Source organism: Notamacropus eugenii, chromosome 7 (genome assembly GCF_028372415.1).
Source record: "Notamacropus eugenii isolate mMacEug1 chromosome 7, mMacEug1.pri_v2, whole genome shotgun sequence".
Lineage (NCBI taxonomy): Eukaryota > Metazoa > Chordata > Mammalia > Diprotodontia > Macropodidae > Notamacropus > Notamacropus eugenii.
Window position 1 is genome coordinate 74,096,803 of NC_092878.1, and position 27,501 is coordinate 74,124,303.

The following is a 27,501-nucleotide window of genomic DNA, read 5'->3' on the forward strand; positions in this document are numbered from 1 at the left end:
AATACAATCAGCTCCCTAATAGTAAAATTGCCCAAATGGGTAAGGAGATTCAAAAGCCATCAAGAGAAAATAACTTTTTTAAAAAAGTGGTAAAAAAGGTAAGTGAAAAAAAAAACAAACAAAAAATTCATTAAAAATTAGAATTGAGCAAGTAGAACCTAATGACACAAGGAGATATGAAGAATTGGTCAAACAAAATCTAAAGAATGAAAAAAAAGAAGAAAATGTAAAACATCTCATTGGAAAAGAAAGTGACCAGAAAAATAGAACAAGAAGAGAAAAATCTGAAAATTCTTGGTCTATTGCAAAACCAAAAAAAAAAAATGAAAATGGCCAGTATCTTCCAAGAAATCATCCAGGAAAACTGTCCTAAGATCTAAGATGCAAAGGGCAAAATAGTCGTTGCAAGAATCCAACTATCATCTCCTGAAAGAGATACCAAATTGAAAACACCAAGGAATATTGTTGCCAAATTCCAGAATTATCAGGTCAAGGAGAAAATATTGCAAGGAGTTAGAGAGAAAGAATTCAAATCAAGGAATATCAAATATCAAATGTCAAGATCACACAGGAACTTGCAGCTTCTACATTAAAATATCAGAGGAATTGGAATATGTTATTCCATAAAGCAGAAGAGCTTGGACTACAACCAAGGATCAAATACCCAGCAAAATTGAACCAAATCTTTCAGGCAAGGAGATGGACATTCAAAGAAATAAGGGATTTCCAGATGTTCGTGATGAAAAGGATAGAGATCAATAAAAAAATAATAATCTTCAAATAAAAGACTCAAGAGAGACATATAAAGGTAAACAGGGGGAAAAAGGAAAAAAAAATACTTGACATTCAATATGGGCAAACTGTCTCTGTCCCTAGATGGAAAAATGATGCTTGCTAATCTTAAGAATTATATATTTATTAAAACATTTAAAAGATAGTCACATACATAGAGGGTGTGGGTATAAATTAACTGATTTAATGATAAAAAACAAATTAAGGGGTGCAAAGGGAGAAGAGGAAAAGGAGGAGGCAGAAAGAGCAAATTACATAACATGAAGAGGCACAAAAATGTGTTACAGTAGAGAGAAATAAGGGAGGAAAATGAATATTGCTTGAGCTTTATTCTCATTGAGTTTGGTTCAAGGAGGAAATAATATATTCAACTAAGTATAAAAATCTAATTGCACTACATGAAGTAGTAGGGAAAAGAAAAGGGGAGTGGATTAATAGAAGGGAGGAAAGACCAAAGGAGATGGTGGTCAAAAGTAAAACTCTTTTGAGGAGGGGAATGGAGAAGGGAGAGATAAAAGCATAAAGAGGGGTAATAGGATGGACAGAAAGACACAGATTGTAATCATAACTTTGAATGTGAATGGGATTAATTCTCTCATAAAACAGGTGGATTGTAGAATGAATCAAAAACGATGATCCTACAATATGTTGCTTACAAGAAACACATTTGAAATGGGAACATACACACATGTACACATATATACAAGGCTGGTGCAGAATATATTAATGCTTCAGCTGAAGTAAAAAAAAAAGCGCAGGGATAACAATCCTAATCTCATAGAAAGCAAAAACAAAAATAGATCAAATCAAAACAGATAATGAAGGAAACTAAATCTGCTAAAAGGCACCAAAGACAATGGACAATGAAGCGATATCATTACTAAACATATATGCACTAAGTGGTGTAGCATCCAAATTCTTAGAAGAGAAGGTAAGGGAATTACAGGAAGAAATAGACATCAAAATTATACTGGTGGGGACTTCAACCTCCCCCTCTCTGAACTTCATAAATATAAACTCAAAATAAACAAGAAAAAACTTAAGGAGGTGAATAAAACTCTGGATAAGTTAAATATGATGAACTTCTGGAGAAAATGAAATGGAGATAGAAAGGAATATGACTTTTTTCTCAGTGGTACATGGCACATACATAAAAAATTGACCACATACTAGGGCATAAAAACCTCCAAATCCAATACAGAAAGACAGAGATAGTCAATGAATCCTTTTCAGCTCATGATGTAATAAAAAGTATATATAATAAAAGGCCATTGAAAGAAATGCCAAAAATTAATTAGAAATTAAATAATCTAATCTTAAAGAATGAATGTGTCAAACAACAAATCATAGAAATAACCAATAACTTCATCCCAGAGAATAACAATAATGAGAGAACCTAGCAAAACTTAAGGGATGCAGCAAAGACGGTTCTAAGATTTAAGTATTATGTCTCTGAATACTTACATGAATAAAATAGAGAAAGAGAAGATCAATGAATTGGGCATGCACCCGAAAAGAGTAGAACAAATTGAAAATCCAAAATTAAATACCAAATTAGAAATACTGAAAACTAAAGAAGAGATTAATAAAATTAAAATTAAGAAAACTACTGAACTAATAAAACTAAGATATGGTTTTAAGAAAAAAAAACAAGAAAATTGATAAACCTTTGATCCATTTGATTTTTTAAAGAAAGGAGAAAACCAAATTATCAGTATCAAAAATGAAAAGAGTAAATTCACGTCCAATGAAGAGGAGATTAAAACAATAATTAGAAATTGTTTTGCCCAACTATATGCCCATAAATTTACAATATTAGTGAAATGGACGAATATTTACAAAAATATAAATTGACTGGATTACCAGAAGAAGAAATAAAATACTTAAATAAACCCATCTCAGAAAAGAAAATTGAACAAGTTATCAATGGACTCCTTAGAAAAAATCTCCAGAACCTCATGGATTTACAAGTGAATTCTATCAAACATCCAAAGAACAGTTAATTCTAATGCTAGTTGGGAAAATTGACAAAGAAAGAGTCCTACTAAATTCTTTTTATGATGCAAATATCATTCTAATACCTAAACCAGGAGAATCCAAAGCAGAGAAAGAAAATTATAGACCAATTTTCCAAATGAATATAGATGTAAAAATTTCAAATAAGACATTAGCAAAAAGATTACAGAAAGTTGTCAAGAGAATTATACATTTTGATTAGGTAGGATTTATACCAGTAAGGCAGAGCAGGTTCAGTATTAGGAAAACTATCAGCATAATTGATCATATCAAAAATAAAACTAAAAAAAAAATTATGATTGTGTCAATAGACATAGAAAAAGTTTTTGAAAGAATATAACACCCATTCCTACTGAAAACACTAATAACCCTCCCTTAAAAGAATAATTTACATCTACCTAAAATCATCAGCAAACATTATATATGATGGGGGTAAGCTAGATGCCTTTCCAATAAGACAGTGGGTGAACGAAGGATGTCTATTATCACCACTGTTTCAGTATGGTACTAGAAATGTTAGCCTTAGCAATAAGAGAAGAAAAAGAAATTGAAGGAATTGGAATCACTTTTTGTGGATGATATGATGATATACATAAGGATTCCTAAAGAATGAAGTAAAAAATAAAAACTACTTGAAATAATAAACACTTTAACAAATTTGTAGGATATAAAATAAATCCACATAAGTCATCTGCATTTCTATATGTTACCAACAAAGCCCAACAGCAAGAGATTGAAGGAGAAATTCCATTTGAAGTTTCTGTAGATAGTATAAAATATTTAGCAGTCTATTTGCCAAAACAAACCCAGGGACTTTATGAACACAATGAATTATAAATTATAAAACATTTTGGGGGTTGGAGCCGAGATGGTGGAGTGAGAGCAACTACTCAGCTAAGTTCTTAGACAAACTCCTTCAGATACCTCTAAAAAGAGAATCTGACCAAATCTGACCAATCTGGAGGTGCAAAATCCAATAGGGGATAGACTGTGGCAGATATATAGCCGAGGACAGACGAGAAGGTTGATAGAAAGAATCTGTTCTGCTGGGGTGAGTGCACAGCACACAGCACAGCTGTCCAGCACAGCAATGGAGCAGGAGGGCCCCAGGAAAACTTGAAACAGCAGCAGGTGGAATGGCGGAGCAGCAGCGCAGGGTGAGAGACCAACAGAGCCAAGTGAGTGACAGTTGCTGAACCCCAGATATCCGCCATAGCAGCTCCTGAGACTTTCAGCCCACAGATTAAACATCTCTTAGTCACCTAATTGAACTTCTGGGAGTCAGGATGGTGGAGTGATCAGTATATGCTCTCTCCTCTCCCCTTCATGACCTCAAAAGAACAATAAAATATTTCCACAGAAAAATTATGGATCAGTGGGAACAAAAGAGGGGCAAATAGTCTCATAACACTTGAGGCTAGGAAAAGAGCTAAGGGGGACCCCTCCTACTGTGACAGAGGTGAACCTGAAAGAGTGGGATGTCAGGGTGGTAGAAACTCGCACTAAGACCCAGGCAAGCCTCAGTGCTAGGAGAGGAGACCCAGGAAGGGGCAGGCCTCAGCACTCCAGGGGAAATAGGAAGACAATAGGCCAGCTGGGATCACCAGCCCCTGAGCTTGCCTTTGCCTCAGTTTAGCTGAGGAGATCTGAGATCAGACCACCCTTCCCCCACACTTAACAAGCTAACCACAGAGCTGATAGGGGAAACACAAAACAAAAAGATAAAAAGACACCTGTTCTTAGCTTTTTCACACAAGTCAGCACAACACCAAGTTCTGCAGCTTCTAACTGAAAGAACCAGAAGCCACAACACACGATCACCTCCTTGAACTAGAAAAAGCAAAACAAGAGCAAAAAAAAACCAAAAAAACCGCAGAATCATTCTCTGGAGACAAAGACCAAAACACAAATACCAAAGAAGTCAGTAGTGAGATTGTACATCCATCTGAAACTTCAGAAGGGATTATGAACTGCTCGCATGCACAAACAGCTCTCATGGAACAGCTGAATAGGGAAATAGAAAAACTGGCCAATGATTTTAAAAGTATGAAAAAATAATTCACTGATGAGAACACCTCTTCAAAAAGGAAGATCAAACAAATGGAAAAGGAAACACAAAACCAAATTGAAAAAATTGGACAAATGGAAAAAGAAGTACAAAAATTAATTAGAGAAAAATAACTCCTTAAAAGGAAAAATTGGACAGGTGGAAAAAGAGATGCAAAAATTAACTGAAGAAAACAATTTGATAAAAATTAGAATTGGGCAAGTAGAAACTAATGACTCTATGAGACAGCAAGAATCAATAAAACAAAATTGAAAGAATGAAAAGATAGAAGAAAATGTAAAATATCTAATTGGAAAAACAACTGACCTGGAAAATAGATCCAGGAGAGAAAATTTAAGAATTATTGGCCTGCCAGAAAACCATAATGAAAAAAAGAGTCTGGACAATATCTTCCAGGAAATCATCAAGGAAAACTGCCCAGAAGTGCTACATCCAGAGGGCAAAATAGTCATCAAAAGAATCCACCGTTCACTTCCTGAAAGGGATCCCAAACTCAAATCCCCAAGAAATATCATTGCCAAATTCCAGAACTATCAAATGAAGGAGAAAATACTACAGGCAGCCAGAAAGAAACCATTCAAATATCGAGGAGCTGCAGTCAGTATCACACGGGACCTTGCAGCTTCTACATTAAAAGATCGAAGGAATTGGATATGATATTCTGTAAGGCAAAAGAGCTGGGACTACAACCAAGAATCAAATACCGAGCAAAGTTGAGCATAATATTTCAGGCAAGGAGATGGTCATTCAGTGAAGTAAGGGATTTCCAGATCTTCCTGACAAAAACACCAGAAGTTAATAGAAATTTTGATTTTCAAATGCAGATCTCAAGAGAGGAATAAAAATGTAAAGTGGGGAAGGGGGTTGGGGGGGCGGAACTTGTTACTCAATTTGTGCAAACTGTTTACCTCCCTATAAGGGAAGATGATACCTGTTAATCTTGAGAATTGTACATCTATTATGAAATATAAAAGGGATATACATAGAGGGAACAGGTATAAAGTCAATGATATCATGTTAAAATATGATTTAAGCATGAGAAGGGATTGTAACAGGAGATGTGAAAAGGAGGAAGCAGAAAATGGTAAATTACATCACAGGAAGAAGTGCAAAATTATAGTAGATGGAAAGAGTGGAGGGAGATGAACATTGTTTGAGAGGTACTCTCATCTGATTTGGTTCAAGGGGGAACAATAAACTTAAGTATATAATTCTAACTAGCTCTATAGGCAGTATGAGGGGAAGGGAGAAGAAAGGGGAGGTGAAGCTAAAAGGGAGGGAAGAAGCAGTAAAGGTAAAGGGGAGTAAAAGGACCAGGGACTAAAAGAAGGACGGGAAGGCTGCAGGAGGTGGTGGTGAAAAGTGAAAACTACCAAAGAGGGGAAGGGAGACGGGAGAGCTAAAAGCACAAATGGTGGGAAAGAGGATGGAGGGAAACGCACAGATGGTAATCATAACTGCGAATGTGAATGGAATGAACTCTCCCATAAAATAGAGATGGATAGGAGAATGGATTAAAAGCCATAATGCAACAATATGTTGTTTACAAGAAACACATTTGACAGGGTAAAGGTCAAAGGGTGGAGCAGAATATATTGTGCTTCAGCTGATGCAAGAAAAGCAGGAGTAGCAATCCTAATCTCAGACAAAGCAAAAACAGAAATAGATCTAATCAAAAGAGATAAGGATGGAAACTATATCCTGCTAAAAGGCACCATAGATAATGAAGTAATATCATTACTAAACATCTATGCTCCAAGTGGCATAGCATCCAGATTCTTAGGTTGGGGAAGTTGAAGGAAGAAATTGACAGCAAAACTATACTAGAGGGGGACCTCAGTCTCCCCCTCTCTGAACTTGATAAATCTAACTTCAAAATAAATAAGAAAGAGGTTAAGGAGGTGAATAAAACTCTGGAAAAAATAGATATGATAGATCTTTGGAGAAAACTGAATGGGAATAGAAAGGAATATACATTTTTCTCAACAGTACAAGGCACATATAGAAACACTGACCACATACTGGGACATAAAAACCTCACAATCCAGTGCAGAAAGGCAGAGATAATCACTGCATCCTTCTCAGATCATAATGCAATAAAAATTATATGTAATAAAAGGCCATGGAAAGATAAACCAAAAATCAATTGGAAACTAAATAATCTAATCCTAAAGAAGGAGTGGGTTAAACAACAAATCTTAGAAACCTTCAACAACTTCATTCAAGAGAATGAAAATAATGAGACAACATACCAAATCTTTTCTTTGTTTTTTTTTTATTTTTAATGTTCTACAATCGCTACCATAAAACTTAGATTTTTTCCCCTTACCAACTCCCCATGACCTCCCTCCCTCCCCAAGGGAGCATGCAATTCTATATAGGATCTACATATACATTCCTATTGAATAATTTTTTTACTATAGTCACGCTGTGTAGAAGAACTAAAATAAATGGGAGAATTCATATAACAAACCAAAATATAACACACACACACACACACACACACACAAATAATCTGCTGCATTCTGTGATTGAATTCCACAGTTCTTTCTCTGGGTGTGGAAGGCATTTTGCTTTAGAAGACCATTGGGATTTTTTTTTTTTTATGTCTTTGCATTGCTATGAAGATCCAAGTCTACCAGAAAAAAACTCTCACACAGTGTGGTCGTTGCTGTGCACCAAGTTCTCCTGGTTCTCCTCCTTTCACTCAGCATCAGATCACATAAGTCTTTCCAGGCCTCTCTGAAGTCTTCTTGTTCATCGTTTCTTATGCCACATAGTATTCCATTACATTCTTATACCATAATTTATTCAGCCATTCCTCAATTTATGGGCATCCCTTTGAATTCCAGTTTTTGACAACTAGAAAGTGTGCTTCTATAAATATTTTGTACATGTGGGACCCTTTACCATTTTTAAGATCTCTTGGGGATACAGTCCCAGAAGCGATATTGTTGGATGAAAGTGTATGCACATTTTCGGGACCCTTTGGGTGTAGTTCCAAACAGCTCTCCAGAATTGTTGGATGAGCTCACAGGTCCACCAACAATGAATTAGTGTTCCAATTCTCCCGCATCCTCTCCAACATTTGTCATTTTCCTGTTCTGTCTTGTTTGCCAATCTAATAGGTGTCATGTGGTACCTCAGAGTTGTTTTGATTTATGTCTCTCTAATCAAAAATTATTTAGAGCATTTTTTCATATGATTATAGATATATTTAATTTCTTCCTCTGAAAATTGCCTGTTCATATTCTTGGACCATTTATCAACTGGAGAATGACTTGTGTCATTGTACAGTTGATGAGGATGGTGGGCAGTAGGTGTGGAGGAAATCTAAGTTTTATGGTTGTGATTGTAGAACATTAAATATAAAAAATAAAAATTAAATAAAAACATTTTTGCTCAAATAAAGTCACATCTAAATAATTGGAACAACATCAGTTGCTCATGGATAGGTCAAGCTAATAAAACAAAAATGACAATTCAACCTAAATATATTCCTCATGCAGTGCCATACCAAAGTACCAAAAAACTATTTTATAGATCTAAAAAAAAATAAAATCAAAATTCATCTGGAAGAACAAAAGATCCAGAATATCAAGGGAATTAATGAAAAGAAATACCTGGGATGGAATCCCAGCCATACCAGATCTTAAATTGTATTATAAAGCAGCAATCATCAAAATCACTTGGTATTGGAAAAGATATAGAGGTGGTAGATCAATGGAATAGATTGGGTATGCATGAAACAGTAGTCAATGACTATAGCAGTCTGTTGTTTGATAAACCCAGGGACCCCAGCTTCTGGGATAAGAATTCACTGTTTGGCAAAAACTGCTGGGAAAATGGGAAAATAGTATAACCTCACATTATACACCAGAATAAAGTCCCAATGAGTACAAGATCTTGGTATAAAAGCTGATGCTATAGACATATGAGGGGAGCAAGGAATAGTTTATTTGTCAGATTTATGGAGAATGAAGGAATATTTGAACAAACAGATAGCAAATATTAGAAAATGAAAAATGGATAACTTTAATTACATTAAATTGAAAAGTTTTTGTGCAAATAAAGCCAATATAATGAAGATTAGGAAGGAAGCAAAAAACTGAGAAAGAATTTTTACAACTAGTGTCTGTGATAAAGGCCTCATTTCTAAAATATATGGAAGAAAGAGAAGCCAAGATGGCAGAGCAGAAAGATGCACAAATGCTAGCTCCTACCCACAGCCCATAAAATACCTGTAAAGAAGAACTCTCACCAAATTCTGGAGCAGCAACACATAGTCATCAAAGATCAGTGAGAGTGTCTTTTTTGGCTGGCTGAGAGGAGAGTGGGGTGTCCCCATAACTTGGGCCTCCTCAGGTGGCAGCAGTAGAGGCAACAGCAGACAGGGCTCCCAAAGCAGGCAGTAGCCCACATCCATTGTTGAAGGTCTCATCAGAAAGCCCGGAGGGAATTGAACCCTGTGTGGTGACACTGCCCCCACCTGAGCAGCTGAACTTAATCTCACACTTAATAACACCCCTGCCCCCACCAAAAGCCCCTGAGGCTAGGGAGCAGCTCATTTGAATCTCAACCCCCAAGTGCTGGCTTGGCAGAGCTGGAGGCCAGGAGGTTATGGAGAGGAAACTCAGAAGTTAAGCAACTGGTTGGGAAAATGCCCAAAAAAGGGAAAAAAATAAGACAATAGAAGGTTACTTTCTTGGGGAACAGATGTCTCCCCCCATCCTTTAAGATGAGGAAGAACAAGGCATACTGTCAGAGGAAGTCAAGGCCTCTGCCTCCAGAGGGAACTTAAGCTGGGCTCAGGCAGTAGAAGACCTTAAAAAAACAAGTTAGCAGCTTACGAAAGGAGAACCAAAAAAATTCTGAGGAAAACAATAGCTTTAAAACCAGGCTAACTCAAGTGGGAAAAGAGGTCCAAAAAGCCAATGAAGAAAAGGAGGTTTTAAAAAGCAGAATTACCCAAATGGAGGAGAAGTTTCAAAAGCTCACTGAACAAAATAATTTGTTGAAAGAAAGAACTGAATTCAGGGAAATGAGTGACTATAAGTTAAACCAAGCAGTTAGTAAACAAAGCCAAAAATTTGAAAAAATAGAAGATAATGTGAAACAACTTATTGGAAAAACAACTGACCTGGAAAATAGATCCAGGAGAAATAATTTAAAAAATTTTGGACTATCTGAAAGTCATGATCCAAAAAAGAGCCTAGACATTGTCTTCCATGAAATTATCAAGGAAAACTGCCCTGATATTATAGAATCAGAGGGCAAAATAAATATTGAAAGAATTCACCAATCACCTCCTGAAAGAAACCCAAGCAGAGAAACTCCTAGGAATATTGTGGACAATTTTCAGAGTTCTCAGATCAAGGAGGAAATATTGCAATCAGCTAGAAAGAAACAATTTGAGTACTGTGGAAATACAATCAAGATAACACAGGATCTGGCAGCTTCAACATTTAGGGATCGAAGGGCTTGGAATGGGATATTTCAGAAGTCAGCGGAACTGGGACTGAAATCAAGCATCACCTACCCAGCAAATCTGAATATAATACTGCAAAGGAAAACGTGTTCATTCAGTGATATAGATGACTTTTAAGAATTCATGTTGAGGAAAAGACAAGATCTGTATTTAAAAATTTGACATTCCAAGACAAAAATCAAGAGAAGCATTAAAATGTAAACAGAAAAGAAAAATCATAAGACTCTTTAAAGCTGAACTGTTTACATCACTACATGGAAAGAAAATATTTTTAACTCTTGAATCTTTTCTCAGTATTTGGGTAGTTGGAGAGATTGTACACACACACGCAGACACAGACACATACACATAGATAGATAGAGAGTACAGGGTGTGTTATATCAGAAGAAATGATATCCCCACACACAAAAAATAAAATAAAATAAAAAATTAAGGGGTGAAGGAGGAAAATTTTGGGAAGAGAAAAGGAGTAATGGAAGGAGGCAGGCTATAACTCATAAAAGAGATAAGAAAAATCTTATTCAATGGAGAAGATAAGGGGGAAGAGGAGAGGAGGGAAAATAAAGCTATTCTCCCCATATAAGGTTGAAGGAAGGAATAACATGCTCACTAAATTTGATATGAAAATTTATATCACACCACAGGAAAGCAGGAGAGGAGGTGACAATTGGAGCAAGGGGAATGTTAGAAGGGAGGGAAAATGAGAGAAGGGAGTCACTAGAAATAAACACTTTTGAGAAAGAACAAGGTCAGTTGTAGGGGGGAAATAAGGAGGGATAGGGCAGGACAGAGGGCAATATGATTGGTATTACATAACATAATTATTATGGAAGTCTTTTGCAAAAGAACACATATTTAGTATGTACTGAATTGCTTTCCTTCTTAGTGGGGCTGGGGAGGGAGAGGGGGAGGGAGAGAAGTTGGAATTCAAAGTATTAGAAACGAATGTTGAGAATTTTTATTTCATATAATTCAAAATAAGAACTACAGGAAGAGAGGTATGAAAATGTATCTTGCCCTGCAAGAAAAGAGAGAAGGTGGGGATAGGAGAAGGGTGGGGTGTGATGGAGGGAAGGGTACATTAGGGAAAGAGCAATCAGAATGCAAGGTATTAGGAAGCGGGGAGAGGGGAGTGATGGGGAGAAAAATTGGACATGTTACAAAGTGAAATAAAAGCAATTAGTAATAAAACAATTGACTGAATTACTTGCTCAGAATACCTCAATGACATCTTTGGTTTGGAGAAAAGAATTTCAGTCTAAATTTCCTAGAGGAAAGTAACCTCGGGTAAAATTTGGCATTGATGGAAAAGTCAAGATTTTTATGATAAATTTGATTTTATGATTGACATTTAATCAGGAACTAGAACATTTATAGAAAGGAATGTACTCCACTTAAAACTTTCCTCAAAAGATATTCCTTAGCCAAAGTGAAACTGTAATCATATTTGAAACCTGGTTATTGGAACTTGTCATTTTTAGATGCTATGGGACTATTAAGTGACTATTCTGAGTCTAACTCCAGGTATGGGTCGCAAGAAAGATAATCTGAGCCTCCAATCCATGATGCCAGGAAGCTAATGAGATGCTGGCATGAACTACTTAAGGTGATCTCAAGGCAAAGGTGGGAGAGCAGCTGTTCGGCATAGACTGAGGAGGGATTCTCCTGACTCAGTTTCCCCACTGACACCTGGCAGACTTTAAGCCTGACTGAATGCAAGTGGATAATCTAATCCTGCCTGGAATTGACATGAAGTTGGGGAGATATTGTATCCCTGCAATGTCCCCACTCTTGGTGGCAATTTCCTATAGTCAAAAGGTTTGTAAGCTTAATACCAGATCTATTCAATTATAGACTATTGGTAGGGGAACATCTGAGGTTGTCTAAATTAAGCTATTAGAGATAGGACTTTAGACCAACAACAATAAGTTAGGGTCCTTTAATTTTTGATAATACTGTGGAGACAATTAGATCAAGAGCTTGTGAAGTTAGCAACATAAATGTTATTTGTGTCTCAGCTGGTTAATATTTTAAAAAAATTCTTTTGTGCCCCATATTGTAAATACTTTAAAAAGAAGTATCACCTGACCAAAAGTTGGAATTACTTTATCTGTTATAAACTGTGTTAAAAATAAATAATAAAAAAGAAAATAAAGTAAATGTAGAACTGAGTCAAATTTTCAATAATACAAATTATTCCCCAAGTGACAAGTGGTCAAAGGATATGAACGGGCAGGTTTCAGAGGAAGAAATTAAAGCTATCTATAGTTATAATAAAAAAAATTCTCTAAATCACTATTGATTCAAGAGTTGCCAATTAAAACAACCCTGAGATACCACATCACACTGATCAGTTTGGCCAATATAACAAAACAGGAAAATGATATTTGTTGGAGAAGATGCCGGAGAGTTGGAACACTAAATCATTGTTGGTAGAGCTGTGAGGTGATCCAACCATTCTGGAGAGCAATTTGGAACTATGCCCAAATGGCTATAAAAATGTGCATACCCTTTGACCGAGTAATACACCTTCTAGGGTTGTATCCCTAAGAGACCATAAAAATGGGAAAAAGACTCATATGTACAACAATATTTATGGTAGTTCTTTTTTGTGGTGGCAAAGAACTAGAAATCAAAGGGATGCCCATCAATTGTGCATCATCTGAGCAAGTTGTGGTGTATAAATGTAATGGAATACTCTTGTGCTATAAGAAATGATGAACAGACAGACTTCAGAAATACCTGGAACGACTTATATGAACTGATGTTGAATGAAGTGAGCAGAACCAGGAGAACATTATACACAGTAACACCCACGGTGTTTGAGGATTATTTTTGATGGACTTAGTCCTTCACCATAATGCAAGGACCTATAACATTACCAAAGGGTTTGTGATGCAAAATGCTATCCATATTCAGAGAAATAACTATGAAGTCAGAACACAGAATGAATCAGACTAATTTTTTTTCTTTTGTTATGCTTTGTTTTATTTAGTTTTACTCATGCGTTTCCCATTCATTTCAATTCTTCTGTGCAACATGACTAATGGGAAAATGTGCTCAATAAAACGTATGTGTAGAGTTCATACAAGATTACATGACTTCTTGGGGAAGGAGAAGGAAAGGAGGGGGAGAAACTTTAAAAATTATGAAAGTGAGTGTTGAAAATTGAAAAAAAAAAAACAAATAAATTTGTAGGAAGAAAAATTTATGAAAGGGAAAATAAGTAAACAGAACTTCTGGAGAGGAAAATTCCTCTACCAATGTGAATTAGTTGGTTTTTTTTTCAATTTAATTTATTTATTTCTAGTTTTCAACATTCACTTCCATAAGATTAAAATTGTCTCCCCTTTCCTCCCTCCTCCCTCAAATACCTCAGAGTTATTTTGATTTGCATCTCTGTAATCAATAGTGATTTAGAGAGTTTTTTTTCATATGACAATAGATACTTTAATGTCTTTCTCTGAAAACTGCCTGTTCATATCTTTTGACCATTTCTCAACTAGGGAATCCAATTTTAATGTTAAGATAAAATGAAATGCTATTTTTAAACACCCTGAAACTTTAAAATGTTATATGAATACTATTATTTCTATTAATAGTATTAGTATAATGGAAACTACTTATATTGAAATAATCATTTGCTTCAAGTTCATGAACCTCAGGTTACAAATTTATAACTTAGAGATATACCTGGGGCTGAGATAGGTAAAATGAACGGCTCAGGATCTCATAGTTAATAAGTCACCAGAGGCTTAAACCAATGTCTTACTGACACTGAGGTCATTTCTCCACTGCACTGTTCTCTTAACGAAGAGAAGGACACATGAAGTGCATGGTTTTTTTTTTTTTGTTTGTTTGTTTTTTTGCTTTTTAACATATTTATGTGTGCAGTTAGCTTTCTTTTAACCTGTTGCACTGTTAGTTTCTCTACTTATGTCTGTTTTTCTCTAGGCCCTTAATGCTAGAAAAGCATTGTGTATTTATCTGTTTAGCAATGATACTTCTTTTTATAGTAGGGTAAAATTTCTAGCACTGAGAAAAAATTTATGAAATCTTTTTTTCTTGTTAAAAGCAAAACATAAAATGAAATTTCCAGAGTAGAGATTTAAATAATTCATAGTTAAGTCCTACTACAATTAATTTTAGGGATATAATAGAATATGGATTTTGTTGCCCTAAAAACAGGTGTTTTCTTTAGATTTGATTTGCCATATCATGTATTGGTTTTCTCAGAATTTTGAAAATAGAGTATTTGTGATTTTTAGTTTCTTTTACTTTTTAAGAAAATTCAGTAAACGAGAAAGGAGATTTTTAAAATGTTCCATTTATAATTCACTTTCATTGGTAAGTAGCCAAAAGGGAGAGATTGTATTATTGCCACATCCTTCATAGTTTTATTGCTAGAGATGGACGTTTTGGCTATGCATTATCAACCATTATATTCATCTTTTCGAATTTGATTGAGAGAGTTTGTCAGAAGAAAAATATCCATAGCAAGTTGACTTCTCATTTTCTTTTACATCTCAGTGATCTGCTGTTTCTGGAATAGTTTACATAAAATAATGTTGTTGTTGCTGTTGATTACCCTTATATTAAAGCAATAAACAAAGAGCAAAAGAAGTTTTCTCTCTTCTAGAAAGAGATAGTAAATACAACTAATAACCTCCCCCTCCTCCTTTCAAGATAATGACATTGTTGATACTGTTTCAATCACAAGAAAGATTCAAGTCATTTTCAAGCCCCACCAGGTTATCATTTCTCTCTGGGAGAAGCATATACAGAGTTATCCTTAAGCCATATTTTTCCCCAAAACCAAGGCAACCACAGGAAAACATGTATTAAACCTCCAAATGAGTCTGATAATTAGTTTTTGTTTACTCTGACTTTACTTTCAAGGAAACAGTTCATTGACCTCTTCTTTCTGTAGAGCATGGATATGCATGGATATGATAGGATGTAATGTAGTTGTGAGGACATAGGGATGGAGGGAAAAATGAAAATAATTATTCAAATTTCATTCTTAAATTCTTGGTCAGAGTCGTAAACATTCTAATTTGTCACCAGTCATAAAATCACCTCAAGAATCATGTAATTCAATTAATATTAGAACAAAAATATCATTACAACATATTTTACAAGTGATTACCTATCCTTTACACAAAAAGTTCCAGTGAGTGGCAATACATTGCCTCCCTAGGTAGGACATTTTACTTTTGGATATCTCTTATCATTACTAATAAAGCCCAATAGCAAGAGATTGAAAGAAATATTACCTTTAAAATTACTGTAGACATCATAAATTATTTGGGTGTCTACTTGCCAAAATAAACCCAGAAACTATAGGAACACAATTATAAAACACTTTTCACACAAATAAAGTCAGCTCTAAATAATTAGTAAGAACATCAGTCATTCATGGGTAGGCCAAGCTAATATAAAAAAATTGCAATTCTACCTAAATTAATTTAGTTATTTAGTGCCATACCAATCAAATAACCAAAAATATTTTGTAGTTGGAGAAAATAGTAACAAAATTCATCTGAAAAAACAAAAGGTCCAGAATATCAAAGGAATTAATGAAAAGAAATGCTAGGGAAGAAGGCCCAACCATACCATATCTTAAATTGTATTATAAAGGAGCAATCATCAAAACTGCTTGATACTGGCTAAGAAATAGAGTGGTATATCAGTCGAATAGGTTGGGTACACAAGACACTGTAGTCAATGACTATAAAAATTATTATTTGATAAACTGAAAGACTTTAGCTTCTGGGATAATAGCTCACTATTTAAAGAAAAGTGCTGGGAAAAGTGGAAATTAGTATGGCAGAAACTAGATATTGATCAACATCTTACACCGTATACCAAAATAAAGTCAAAACAGGTACATGGGTGAGATATAAAGGCTGATATAAGCAAACTGGGCAAGCAAGGGATGGTTTGCCTATCAGATTTATAAAGAATGGAAGAATGTATGATGAAACAAGAGATAGTTTTGATTACATTAAATTGAAAAGTTTTTGAACAAACAAAACAAATGCAACCAAAATTATGAAGGAAGCAGAAAACTGAGAAATATATTTTTTACAAACAATATCTCTGAAAAAGCCTCATTTCTAAAATATATAGAGAACTAAGTCAAATTTATAAGCATGCAAACTTTTCCCCAGTTGATAAATGATAAAAAGATATGAAGAGGTAGTTTTCAAAGGAAGAAATTAAAGCTATCTATGGTCATATAAAATGCTCTAAATCAGTATTACTTAGAGAAATGTAAATCAATGTAAATAAGAAATTTCTGATGTAAAATGGAATGTAAATCAAAACAATACCTCACACATGTCATATTGGCTAACATGACAAAATGGGAAAATGATAAATGCTGGAGAAGATGTGTGAAAACTGCAAAACTAATGCATTGTTGGTAAAGTTGTGAACTGATCCAACCATTCTAGAGAGCAATTTGGAACTATGTGCAAAGGGCTATAAAAATGTGCATTCCCTTTGACCCAGCAATACCACTTCAAGGATGTGTATACTGAAGAGATCATATAAATGGGAAAAGTTCATATACATACAAAAATATTCATAGCAATTGTTTCTGTAGGGGCAAAGAATTGGAAATTGAGAAGATGCCCATCAGTTGGGGGAATGGCTGAACAGGTTGTAGTACATGAATGCAACACAATACTGTTATGCTATAAGAAAATGATGAACAGGCAGAGTGCAGAAAAACCTGGAAAGACTTGAACGAACTCAGTGAAGTGATCAGAAAGAGGAGAACACTGTACACAGTAATAGCCAGAATATAAGATGACTAACTTTGACAGACTTATGTTTTAGCAATGCAAGGATTCAACACAACTCCAAAGGACTCATTATGGAAAATGTTGTCCACATCCAGACACAGAACTATGGAGTTCTGAATGCAAATTGAAGCATATTATTTGTTCTTTATCTTTTTTTGTTTGTTTGTTTATTCTTTCTCATATTTCTTGCATTGGTTATAATTCTTTATAACATAAGTTCAATGTGAACATAGGTTCAACATGAATGTGTATGTGGAGCCTATATCAAATTACATGCCATATTGCGTTTAGGGAGGGGAGAGATAGGGAGACAATTTGGAACTCAAAATCTTACGGCAGTGAATGTTGAGAAGTAAAAATGAAAGTAAAACAATAAAGGATATCTCTAATCATTACAAAGTTTGTTCTCATATTAAGCCTAAATTTGACTCTGAAACTGTCACCCATTACTTCTAGTTGTTTCTATCTGAGGTCAACATTTTCAACTTCTCCTCCAACTGACAGTCTTTAAGTACTTGAAGAAATTTCACATCCTTCTCCCTTTCTTTAGTCCTTTCTTTTCTAGACTAAACATCCTATTTCCTTCCACTAAGCCATATTGACTTCACCAAGTCAAGTAAAGTCAAAAAGCATTTATTTCACACTTGGGATGAGCCAGATACTATGTACAAAAAGCTGGGGATGCGAAGAAAGGCAAGAGACCATTTTGTCTCTCAAGGAATTCATAATTTAGTGGGACAGACAATATTCAAACAACTGTATTCAAGCAAGATATATGTACAGGACCAGTTGGAGATAGTCACAAGGGCAAGTCCCTAGCATTATGGTGCACTGGAAAAGAACATGAGATATGAGTTAAAACTACCATTCTGGTTGCTTTCCTCTTTATGCTCTCCATTATCTCTATGGTCTTCCTAAATTATAGGGCTTAAAATTGAATCTGACACTATTTTCTGACCTTTGCAAATTACAAAGAGATCATCACCTCCTTATTCCTGGAAGCATTGATACTTTCAATGGAGTCACAATCATACTAACTTTTCTGGATTATTTCTTGTCACATTGTTGACTCAAACTCAGTTTTCATTTCACTAAAATGCCTAATTTTAATTCTAAAGACAAGAGAAACTTTATTTTTTTGTACAAAATGGCGTTCCACAGTAGGTGTGATTATTTTTTCGAGACAGGAAGAAAGGAAGTGAGAAAGACATAAAAGAAAAAAGAAAGGAAGTAAGGAGGAAAGAAAAAAGATAAAGAAAGAAAGAAGGAAGAAAAGAAAGAAAAGAAAGAAAGAAAGAAAGAAAGAAAAAAGAAAGAAAGAAAGAAAGAAAGAAAGAAAGAAAGAAAGAAAGAAAGAAAGAAAGAAAGAAAGAAAGAAGGAAAGAAGGAAAGAAGGAAAGAAAAAGAACTTAGGAAAGGAAGAAGGAAAAAGAGGAAAAAAGGAGGAAGAAAGAAAGAGAAAGAGAGAAGGAGGAAGGAAAGAAGTTAGGAAGGAAGGAAGGTTGGAAAAATGTGACTGTATTTTGAATCAGTTGCTTGTCAGTTTATGTGAGTTTAATCATAATGTGATTTATGTTTGATTTCAAGATATGTAAAACTAACACTCCTTGCAAAATAGATTAAATGTTAAATTTATCTCAGATTATCATCCTGAGATTTTATTATGCTAATCTCTTAGAATCACAGAAGGTTAGGAATGTAATACCCAAATTCTGTGGATCAGGAAACTAAGACTCAGTTAGATGAAGTGACTTAGTCATATGCGCATACTTGGCACCGGTAGATCTCATTTCTATCCCAATGATATTTGAACTCCATTATGGTCTTGTTTTTCTTCCGAATTTTATATTATTTTAAAATTACTCAATTATCATGCTCTTCAAATAGTTTCTGAAATTCAAGGTCATCTCTCACCCCTTCAAAAAATCTTAAAATTTCTTTTTTTAAAAGGTTTGCATTTTAAAAACTTAGACTCAAGATAACTGAGATAGAAAACTGCTAATAGTTCTTACTAAAAGTGTCAAATCAAATTCGAGTGAAGCTGGGGCTATCAAGTTCCTTTTGTATGTGTACCTATGAGCTAGGAATTGTTTCTCCATCAGTAACTGTTTCCATTATTCCCATGCTGTGACCCTTTACTGGAGGTTATGTGCCATTATCAATTTAAAAGTCTATTCAGCTGTTCTTGAGTTGGCCCAGCCTATTGAAAAAAAATGATTCTGAACGCCCATTTCTCCTAAATATATTTCAGAGATCTCAGAATCAGTGGAACTCATGAGAGATTGCATTGTCTATTGGGATAAAATACTTAATGTAAGGTTCATATGTATTATGCCCTTTAGTATGGTAAAAACTCATTGCCTGCTACTGTTAATCTCTTGGCTTGAACATCAGAATTTATAAAAGGTCTTACTCTTCAAGGGAAACATTCCAGGATATTCAATTTAAACTGTAAATCTGTCTATACTAGCTTTTCATACTTTGTTGCCCATGGCAGTGAATAACTGAAGGAGTAAATTTTTGAGTTAAAATCTTCATTACTGAAGTGAATACTAGCAAACTCAATACAGCAGACCTTATAATTATACCAAAGTATATGCTTTACCATTGTCCCAATTTTTCCTTGTAAGACTCAGAATCTATGTTCAAAGGTTGGTGATATGAAGGATTAGGCAGATGAGAAGAGTGTTTAAATTAGAAGAAATCTCCCAGGGAAACACAGTTTTGTTTGGTAAGCTGTTCTCGCTAAATAGAAATTAAAATTTTGGAGAAAGAGTCATATTTGAAGGAAAATGGGATAATTTCTTGGAAAGTATTTTATCTGTGTCATAGAAAGGATAGCTATAATATGTATAGAGCTCATTTAATAGTCAATTATGATTTTACATATAAAAGGTATAATTTTATATAAAATACACATCTACCATGCGTGTGTAAAATTATTCTAGGAGAGGAAGGGATTCCAAGAAAAATAAATATTTGTTGATAACTATTAGTACTCTGACGGAGTGGATTTTTTACCTTAATTTTCCCACTTCAACAAAATTAAAACAAGCAAAAAGAGTCTAATGTATAGCAATTAAACTATATCAACAAGATAATGGTAGTACTAACACCTCCTCTACATTATAAAGCCTCCTGAAATAACAAAATTGTATCAAACAAGCTCCCACTAGCCCTAATTACCCTCAGCTGTCTCCTGGTAAAGACTGAAAACAATGTGAAAAACATGTTTTTTCAAGTTCTAACTGTGGAAATCTCTATCCACTACCCTCATGGCAATGAATCATTATGAGCTCATCATCCTCTCCCCTCACAAGAAGGAGAAAACATTTACCTTGCCTGGTTATGAGACAGAAAAGGTTTATCCCAATTCTAAGGGGTAAGAGGGTAAGATGTGGTAATGTAGAGCTGGTGATAGGAAAGGAACTTCTCTGAGTTAAAAAAAAAAAACAACTACAATTCTCTCTGTCATATATCCTCTTTTAGTGGAAATTCAATAACACAGGCCCAAAAGCAGGCACCTCCAACCAAAGGAGGCAGTGCCCACATAGACTCAGAGATGTGAGCAGGAGAAATAGAGAGGGACACAGGGTGGAGAGCTAAGATGGTGGAGAAAGGGTAGGAACTTGCCTGAGTTCTCTCCCAAACCTCTCTAAAAACAACCTTTAAATAATGACCAAAACTAAATTCTAGAGTAACAGAACCCACAAATATACAGAGTGAAACAATGTGCCAGTCCAAAACAAGAAGGCCTGCAGCAAAGGCTATTGTACCAGGATGAGAGCAGAGCTCAGTTCAAAACACACCAAGACCACACAGACCAGACTCATAAACCAGGAGCTGACTGAATCAGTGGTGGAAACAGTTCTTTCTGATCTTTCAGCTCACAGGTGGTAAGAGACACAGACAATTGGTCAAAAAAAATTATTGGAGTCTCTTGGCTGGCACCCTTAGCCATACTTGGATTGGGGTTGTAGTCCTGGTTCTCAGGCCTAAGATAAGGAGGATCACTAGCACAACAGAGCTTGAAAGTCACAAGTGAGTGGAATAGGTTTAGTGAAGACTTCTCAGATTGTAATTCTTCTCCCAAGGGTGAGGTAAGACTGAGAGTCTCAAGGTTACAATATTTTTAGAGAGGAATAATTCCATATAATGATATAAAACTGTGTAGTACATTAGGGTCTCAATGATTGGATGAAACTTGCAAAATTAGTTGATGTCTTTATTTCAAAAGGAATTGGTTACCTTTCGAGTCTAGAATGTAAGATCATATTCTCAGTCAATGAGGATAATGGTCAGTGGAGCAAGGTGGGTCTTGCGTTAGGGCCTATAAATATCACTGCTTCTCCTTTGTCTTCAGCTTTTTCTGTTCCAGGTGAACTGGTACAGGAATTGCCTGATTCTCGAGAATCTAATAAATAAATCTTTCTGTCATCACTTTGAGGGGCCTCTGAGTAATTAATTTAAGTAGGGATCCGAGCCATCCCACACACAAGGAAGCAGGGACCCTGGCTGCTGTTCCAGAGTGGAAAAGACTGCCTGTGGTCACTCACAAACCAGTGCACAGTACAGGAGAGTAGTAAGGCCACCTCTCACTATATCATACCACATTGAAAACACTGAAAAGTTATATGTCCTCAGAATTACCTCTGAAGAAAGCTGCACAAAAAATAAAACTAAACATACACACACATACACACACACACACACACACACACACACACACACACACACACACACACACACACACACACACACACCCTGAATTTTGGGACAGTATACCCTTCACCCTGGAAGCAAACTTCACTTTAGCAAAGATTTAAAGCCAGCAAGTACACTGGAAAATGAACAAGTAGCAGAAATAAAGATACTGATTAGAATGTTACTATAGTGACAAGATCAAATAACAAACTCAGAAGACAACAAAGTGAAAACTCCTATATTCAAAGTCTCCAAGACAAATAGGAACTGGTCACAGGCCATGGAAGAGCTCAAAAAGCATTTTAAAAAATCAAGTAAAAGAGGTAGGAGAAAAATTGGGAAGAATAATGAGAGTGAGGCAAGAAAATCATGAAAAAAAAGAAATCCAAAATTTGGTAAAGTAGGAATAAAAAAATTATAAAGGAAACAACACCTTAAAAAAACATATCAGGTCAAGTGGTAAAAGAAGCATAAAAATCCAACGAGGAAAAGGATGCCTTCAAAAGCAGAATTGGCCAAATAGGAAAAAACAATAGAAATACAAAAAAAAAAAAATCCCTGAAGCAAAGAAGTCCTTAAAAAGTAGCATTGGCCAAATGGAAAAGGAGGTGTTAAAAACTCACTGAAAAGAATGATTCCTTAAAAATTGGAATTGGGCAAGTGCAAGCAAAGGACTTAATAAGACATATAAAACATCAAGGAACAAAAAAACAAAATCAAAAGAAATTTTAAAAATGAAGAAAATGTGAAACATGAAAAATAGGAGAAAATGCAAAATATCTCTTTGGAAAAACAAATGGCCTGGCAAATAGATCCAGGAGAGGTAATTTAAGAACTATTGTTCTATCTAAAACCATGATCAAAAAAAAAAACAAAACATAGACAGCATCTTTCAAGAAATTATCAAGGAAAACAGTCCTGACATCCTAAAACCAGAAGGTAAAATGTGTGTGTGTGTGTTCATCCTTCGTTGTTGAAGAAGACCATGCCATCAGAGAAAAAATGACATGACTTGCACTTGACTTTGTTTTGAGTGAGGGAGGGCTGTGCAGATCAACAGTGTCACTTCTTATCCAGAGTCATCTGAATCCAGTGACCAGATATTCATCAGGATGACTGGAGATGACCCAGGATGAGGCAATTGGGGTTAAGTGACTTGCTCAAGGTCACACAGCTCGTGAGTGTCAAGTGTTTGAAGTGAGATTTGAACTCAGTTCCTTCTGATTCCTGCACTGGTTCCACTGCACCACCTAGCTGCCCTAGAAGGTAAAATATAAATTGAAAGAAGGCACTGATCACCTTCTGAAAGAGATTCCCAAATGAAAGCTCCCAGGAATGGTATAGTCAAATTCTAGACCTCCCAGGTAAAGAAGAAAATATTACAAGTGGCTATAAAGAAACAGTTCACATGTGAAGCCAGAGTGAGGATAACATGAGATTTAGAATGTTCTGCATTAAAGGTTTACAGGACTTGGAACATGGTATTCCAGAGGGCAAAACCCCTAGGATTACAAGCAAGAAGCAACTACCCAGCAAAACTGAGTATCAATGTACATTCAATGAAATTGAGGACAGTCAACTATCCGTAATGAAAAAAAAAAAACAGAACTGAATATGAAAGTTGACTTTCAAATGCTAGGTTAAAAAAGAAGCATAAAAATGTAAATAGAAAAGAGAAATCATAAGGTATTCGGTAAGGTTAAACTATTTACATTCCTACATGTTAAAATAATACTTGTAACTTTTAAAAAACAACATCTGCATTACTACAGCAGTTAGAAAGAGTATATACTTTGGGAATGGGTGTGAATTGAATATAATGAGATGGTAATCCAAAAAAATAAAATTAAAAGGTGAGAAAGTAGAATACACTTGGAGAAGGAGGAAGGGAGAGGTAGAATGGGATAAGTTATCTGACACAAAAGAAGCATAAAAGAGATTTTACAGTGAATGGGAAGATGGGAGGAAGCAAGGTGGGGGTGCGAGTGAATCTTACTCTCATTGAAACTGGCTCAAGAGAGAGAAGAATAAATAGAACAAAAGTAGAATGGAGGGAAATACATAGTAATCACTATTGTGAAAAAAAATTAGAGTAAATTTAATAAAAACCTGAAGCAGATATATAAGAGCCATTTATAAATACCATTCCTCAACTGACAAATGGTCAAAGGATATGAACAAGCAGTTTTCAGACAAAGAAGTCAAGACTGTCTAGTCATATGAAAAAATGCTTTGCATAACTGTTCTTTAGGGAAATGCAAATTAAACCATTTCAGAGCTACTGCCACATACCTATCAGATGTGCAACTATGATAGAAAATGAAAATGATACATGTTAGAGAAGAAGTGGGGAAATTTGAACACTAATGCACTGCAGGTGGAGTTGTGACCTGATCCAACTATTGTGGAGAGAATTTTGGAAGTATGTCTAAAAGTCTGTAAAACGATGCATACTCTTTGACCCAACAATTCTACTACTAGGTCTCTATAGTAAAGAGGTTTACAAAAATGTACAGAAATGTTTCTAGTGGCTCTTTTAGCGGTGGTAAAGTATTGGATATTGAGTGGATGTCCATCAGTTGGAGAAGTGCTAAACAAGTTGTGGTAGTGACTATGATGAAATACTCTTGTGCTATAAGAAATGATGAGCAGAATGCTTTCAGAAAAACCTGGAAAGACTTCCACAAACTGACTCCAAGTAAAATGAGCAGAACCAGGAGCACATTTTATACAGTAGCAACAAAAATTGTATGATAATCTATTGTGAAAAACTTAGCTATTCTCAGCAATACCATGATCCAAGATAGTGTTGAAGGACTTAGGATGAAAAATGTATCCATTTCCCAAGAAAGAACAGGTGGAGTCTGAAGCAGATTGAAGCATCCTTTTTTCTTTATTTTTTCAGTTTTTGTCAGTGTTCTTTCACAAAAGCAAAAAAAATGTGTTTTGCACGACTACACATGTATAACCTGTGTCAAATTGCTTGCCTTCTCAATGGGGATAGAGTGGAAGATTGTGAGAGAATTAGAAACTCAAATTTTGAGTAGAAGAATGTTAAAATCATTTTTACATTTAATTAGGGAAAAATGAAATATTAATTAACAAAGGAAGAAAACAACAATGGAAAGAGTAAAGATTGGTGAGAAAGGAAGCCTTTATTCAATCCCAAGGATTAGATTAAAAACCCCAAGACAAAACCCAGCTTCCAAAATATAATAAGACAGGAAAGGAAAAATGATCAAGTATTTCAAGAAGATTGTAAAGTAGTGAGGCAAGTAAAAAAAAATCTCCATTGAAAAAACAATGTATTGAATTCGATGGATTCATTTGATGTGCAAGTAACATGAACAAGTACTTTCTCATCACTTGATGAGAAAGACGTACAGTTTGAAAGAGAAATAAAAATGAGATTAAAATATTGTGGAATATTTTGGAAAGCTTTCAACTAATACATAATGAAAATATTGGAGACAAATACTACACACAATAGACATATCATCCTCCAATATTAATGTTTGTGAAGACGTAATGAAGAAGGATATGAGAGGAGGTGGAGGGAGAGAAGAAGAAGAACATTGGCACTGACAACACTGACAATAAGAAAGAGGATAAGCATGAACAATACATAAATTCTAGACTAGTAAAAAACACTTCAAATAAAAGACAGCTTCAAAGACACAATGCACAGAACTCATAGATCCCACACAAAACATGAGTTCATCTATGAAATTATGATGGAAAATAATTTAACAAACCCACTCAGAAGTTTTGAAAATAGATGGAAAAGTGCAATTTTATAGAATTTGCACATCACCAAAACAGAAATGTAACTGATGTTTGGAATTACAAGGTCTATTTTGGTTGAATTTAAGAATGTGAATAGTAAAAAAAAAAAAGATATTTTAGAGCTAGGAGAAAAACATTAACTTATGAAGTAAAATCAACTTGAAGAGCTCCAGATTGCTGCTCTTAAATGAGAAATAAAAAAGGGAGAGAGAGATTGACACATGATTTGTTTTTTAAAGAACATTGTCCCTTATCCCAAAATAATCATGCCTGAGGAAATGATAGCATATGACACTTGAGCTGAAACTTGAAGCAAATTACAAATATCAAGTGGCAGAGGAAGGGAAGGGAAATGTTCCAGCCTATGTAAAGGCTTGGAGGTGGGAGATGGAATGCTGTCTGGGGAACAGAAATTAGAAATGTTTAATGGGAACACAGAATTTTTGGTGAGGAAGGAATGGGAGAATAGACTTGGATAACAGGAAATAATTTGGTAGATATAAAAACTGAATTTCCTTCGTAGATACTCCAACTTATTCACTGTGTATCTGGAGCACTACGTTCAGTTGTCAGTGCCTTATTTTACAAAGAAAATAGTCAATAAACTTGTAAGTGTTCAGAAATGAGCTACTAAGATGATAAGGCTAGAGTACATGACACGTAGAGGATGAATACAAGAACTGGGGATGCTGAATTTGAAGAAAAGGAAATTTAGGAACAACTTGGCTCACTTCAACTTTTTTAAAGCCTCATGCAGTGGAAGATGCACTAGACTTGCTGTAGTTGCCCCCCCCCCCCCGCCCAAATACCAATTAGAAACAGTGGGCAGAAGTTGCAAATGGTAACTCTGTCTTGATATGAAGGGAGGGTAAAAATGAAACAAATAAAAAGTGTCTAATAGTTTGAGCTTTCTAAAAGTGAGCTTGGCATCCATGGATAATAATTAGTTTGTCTATTGAGAGTATTCTAGCAATGACAAAATGACTACTTTCTTTGTAGAAGATTCTTGTTCAGTTGCTGCTTGGAGTTGAATTCAGAGCCTTTCTACTCTGATTATGAGACTGATAAAGATTTCATAACCATCAAAATATAGAATGGACAGGTATTTTTTCAATCACATGCATTTGCTTGTTTGCATTAGTTCTCTCATTTGTTTTGCCTAATACTTATTAGATCACTATCTAGAACTTATGAATCTAAAACAACAGAATGGGAAATACTTCATGAAAATTCATTTTAGGTATCTTAGTTACCTTTCAAATAATATGCAATGAATAGTCTATTATTAAATATTAGGCATAAATTTATTATACTGCAAATATTACCCTATCTATTTTATGTCATTTAATTGAAAAGTTAAATGTTGATTAATCTTTCAGAAATATGAAGATAACCTTTTTTCTCTATTTCTAAATTGACTGATTTAGAAATGAATTGACTTCCCTACATTGGAGGTCTTCAAGTGAAGACTGGATATACCACCTCTTAAGGATGTTGTAGAAGAGATTTTAATTCTACCATAAAAAGGGTCAGCTGGTCTCTAGAGCTCCTTCTACTTACAAGATTCTATGATTCTTTATCTGGCCTGACTGAATTGGAAGCATTGTTAAGCACTTATTTTAAGTCAGGCAATGTGTTAAGAACAGAAGGTAAAAATAAAAAAAAAAATTGAGTCAAGTTTTACTCTCAAGTAGGTTATATCTTAATAGAGGGATATAAAACATAAAGGAGAAATGTCTTCATGGAAATGAGTTTAAATCTTATGAATCGCAGGCATGGTAAGATGCAAAAGCAAGTTGCAGGCATATCAATTAATTAATAAGCACATATTAAGC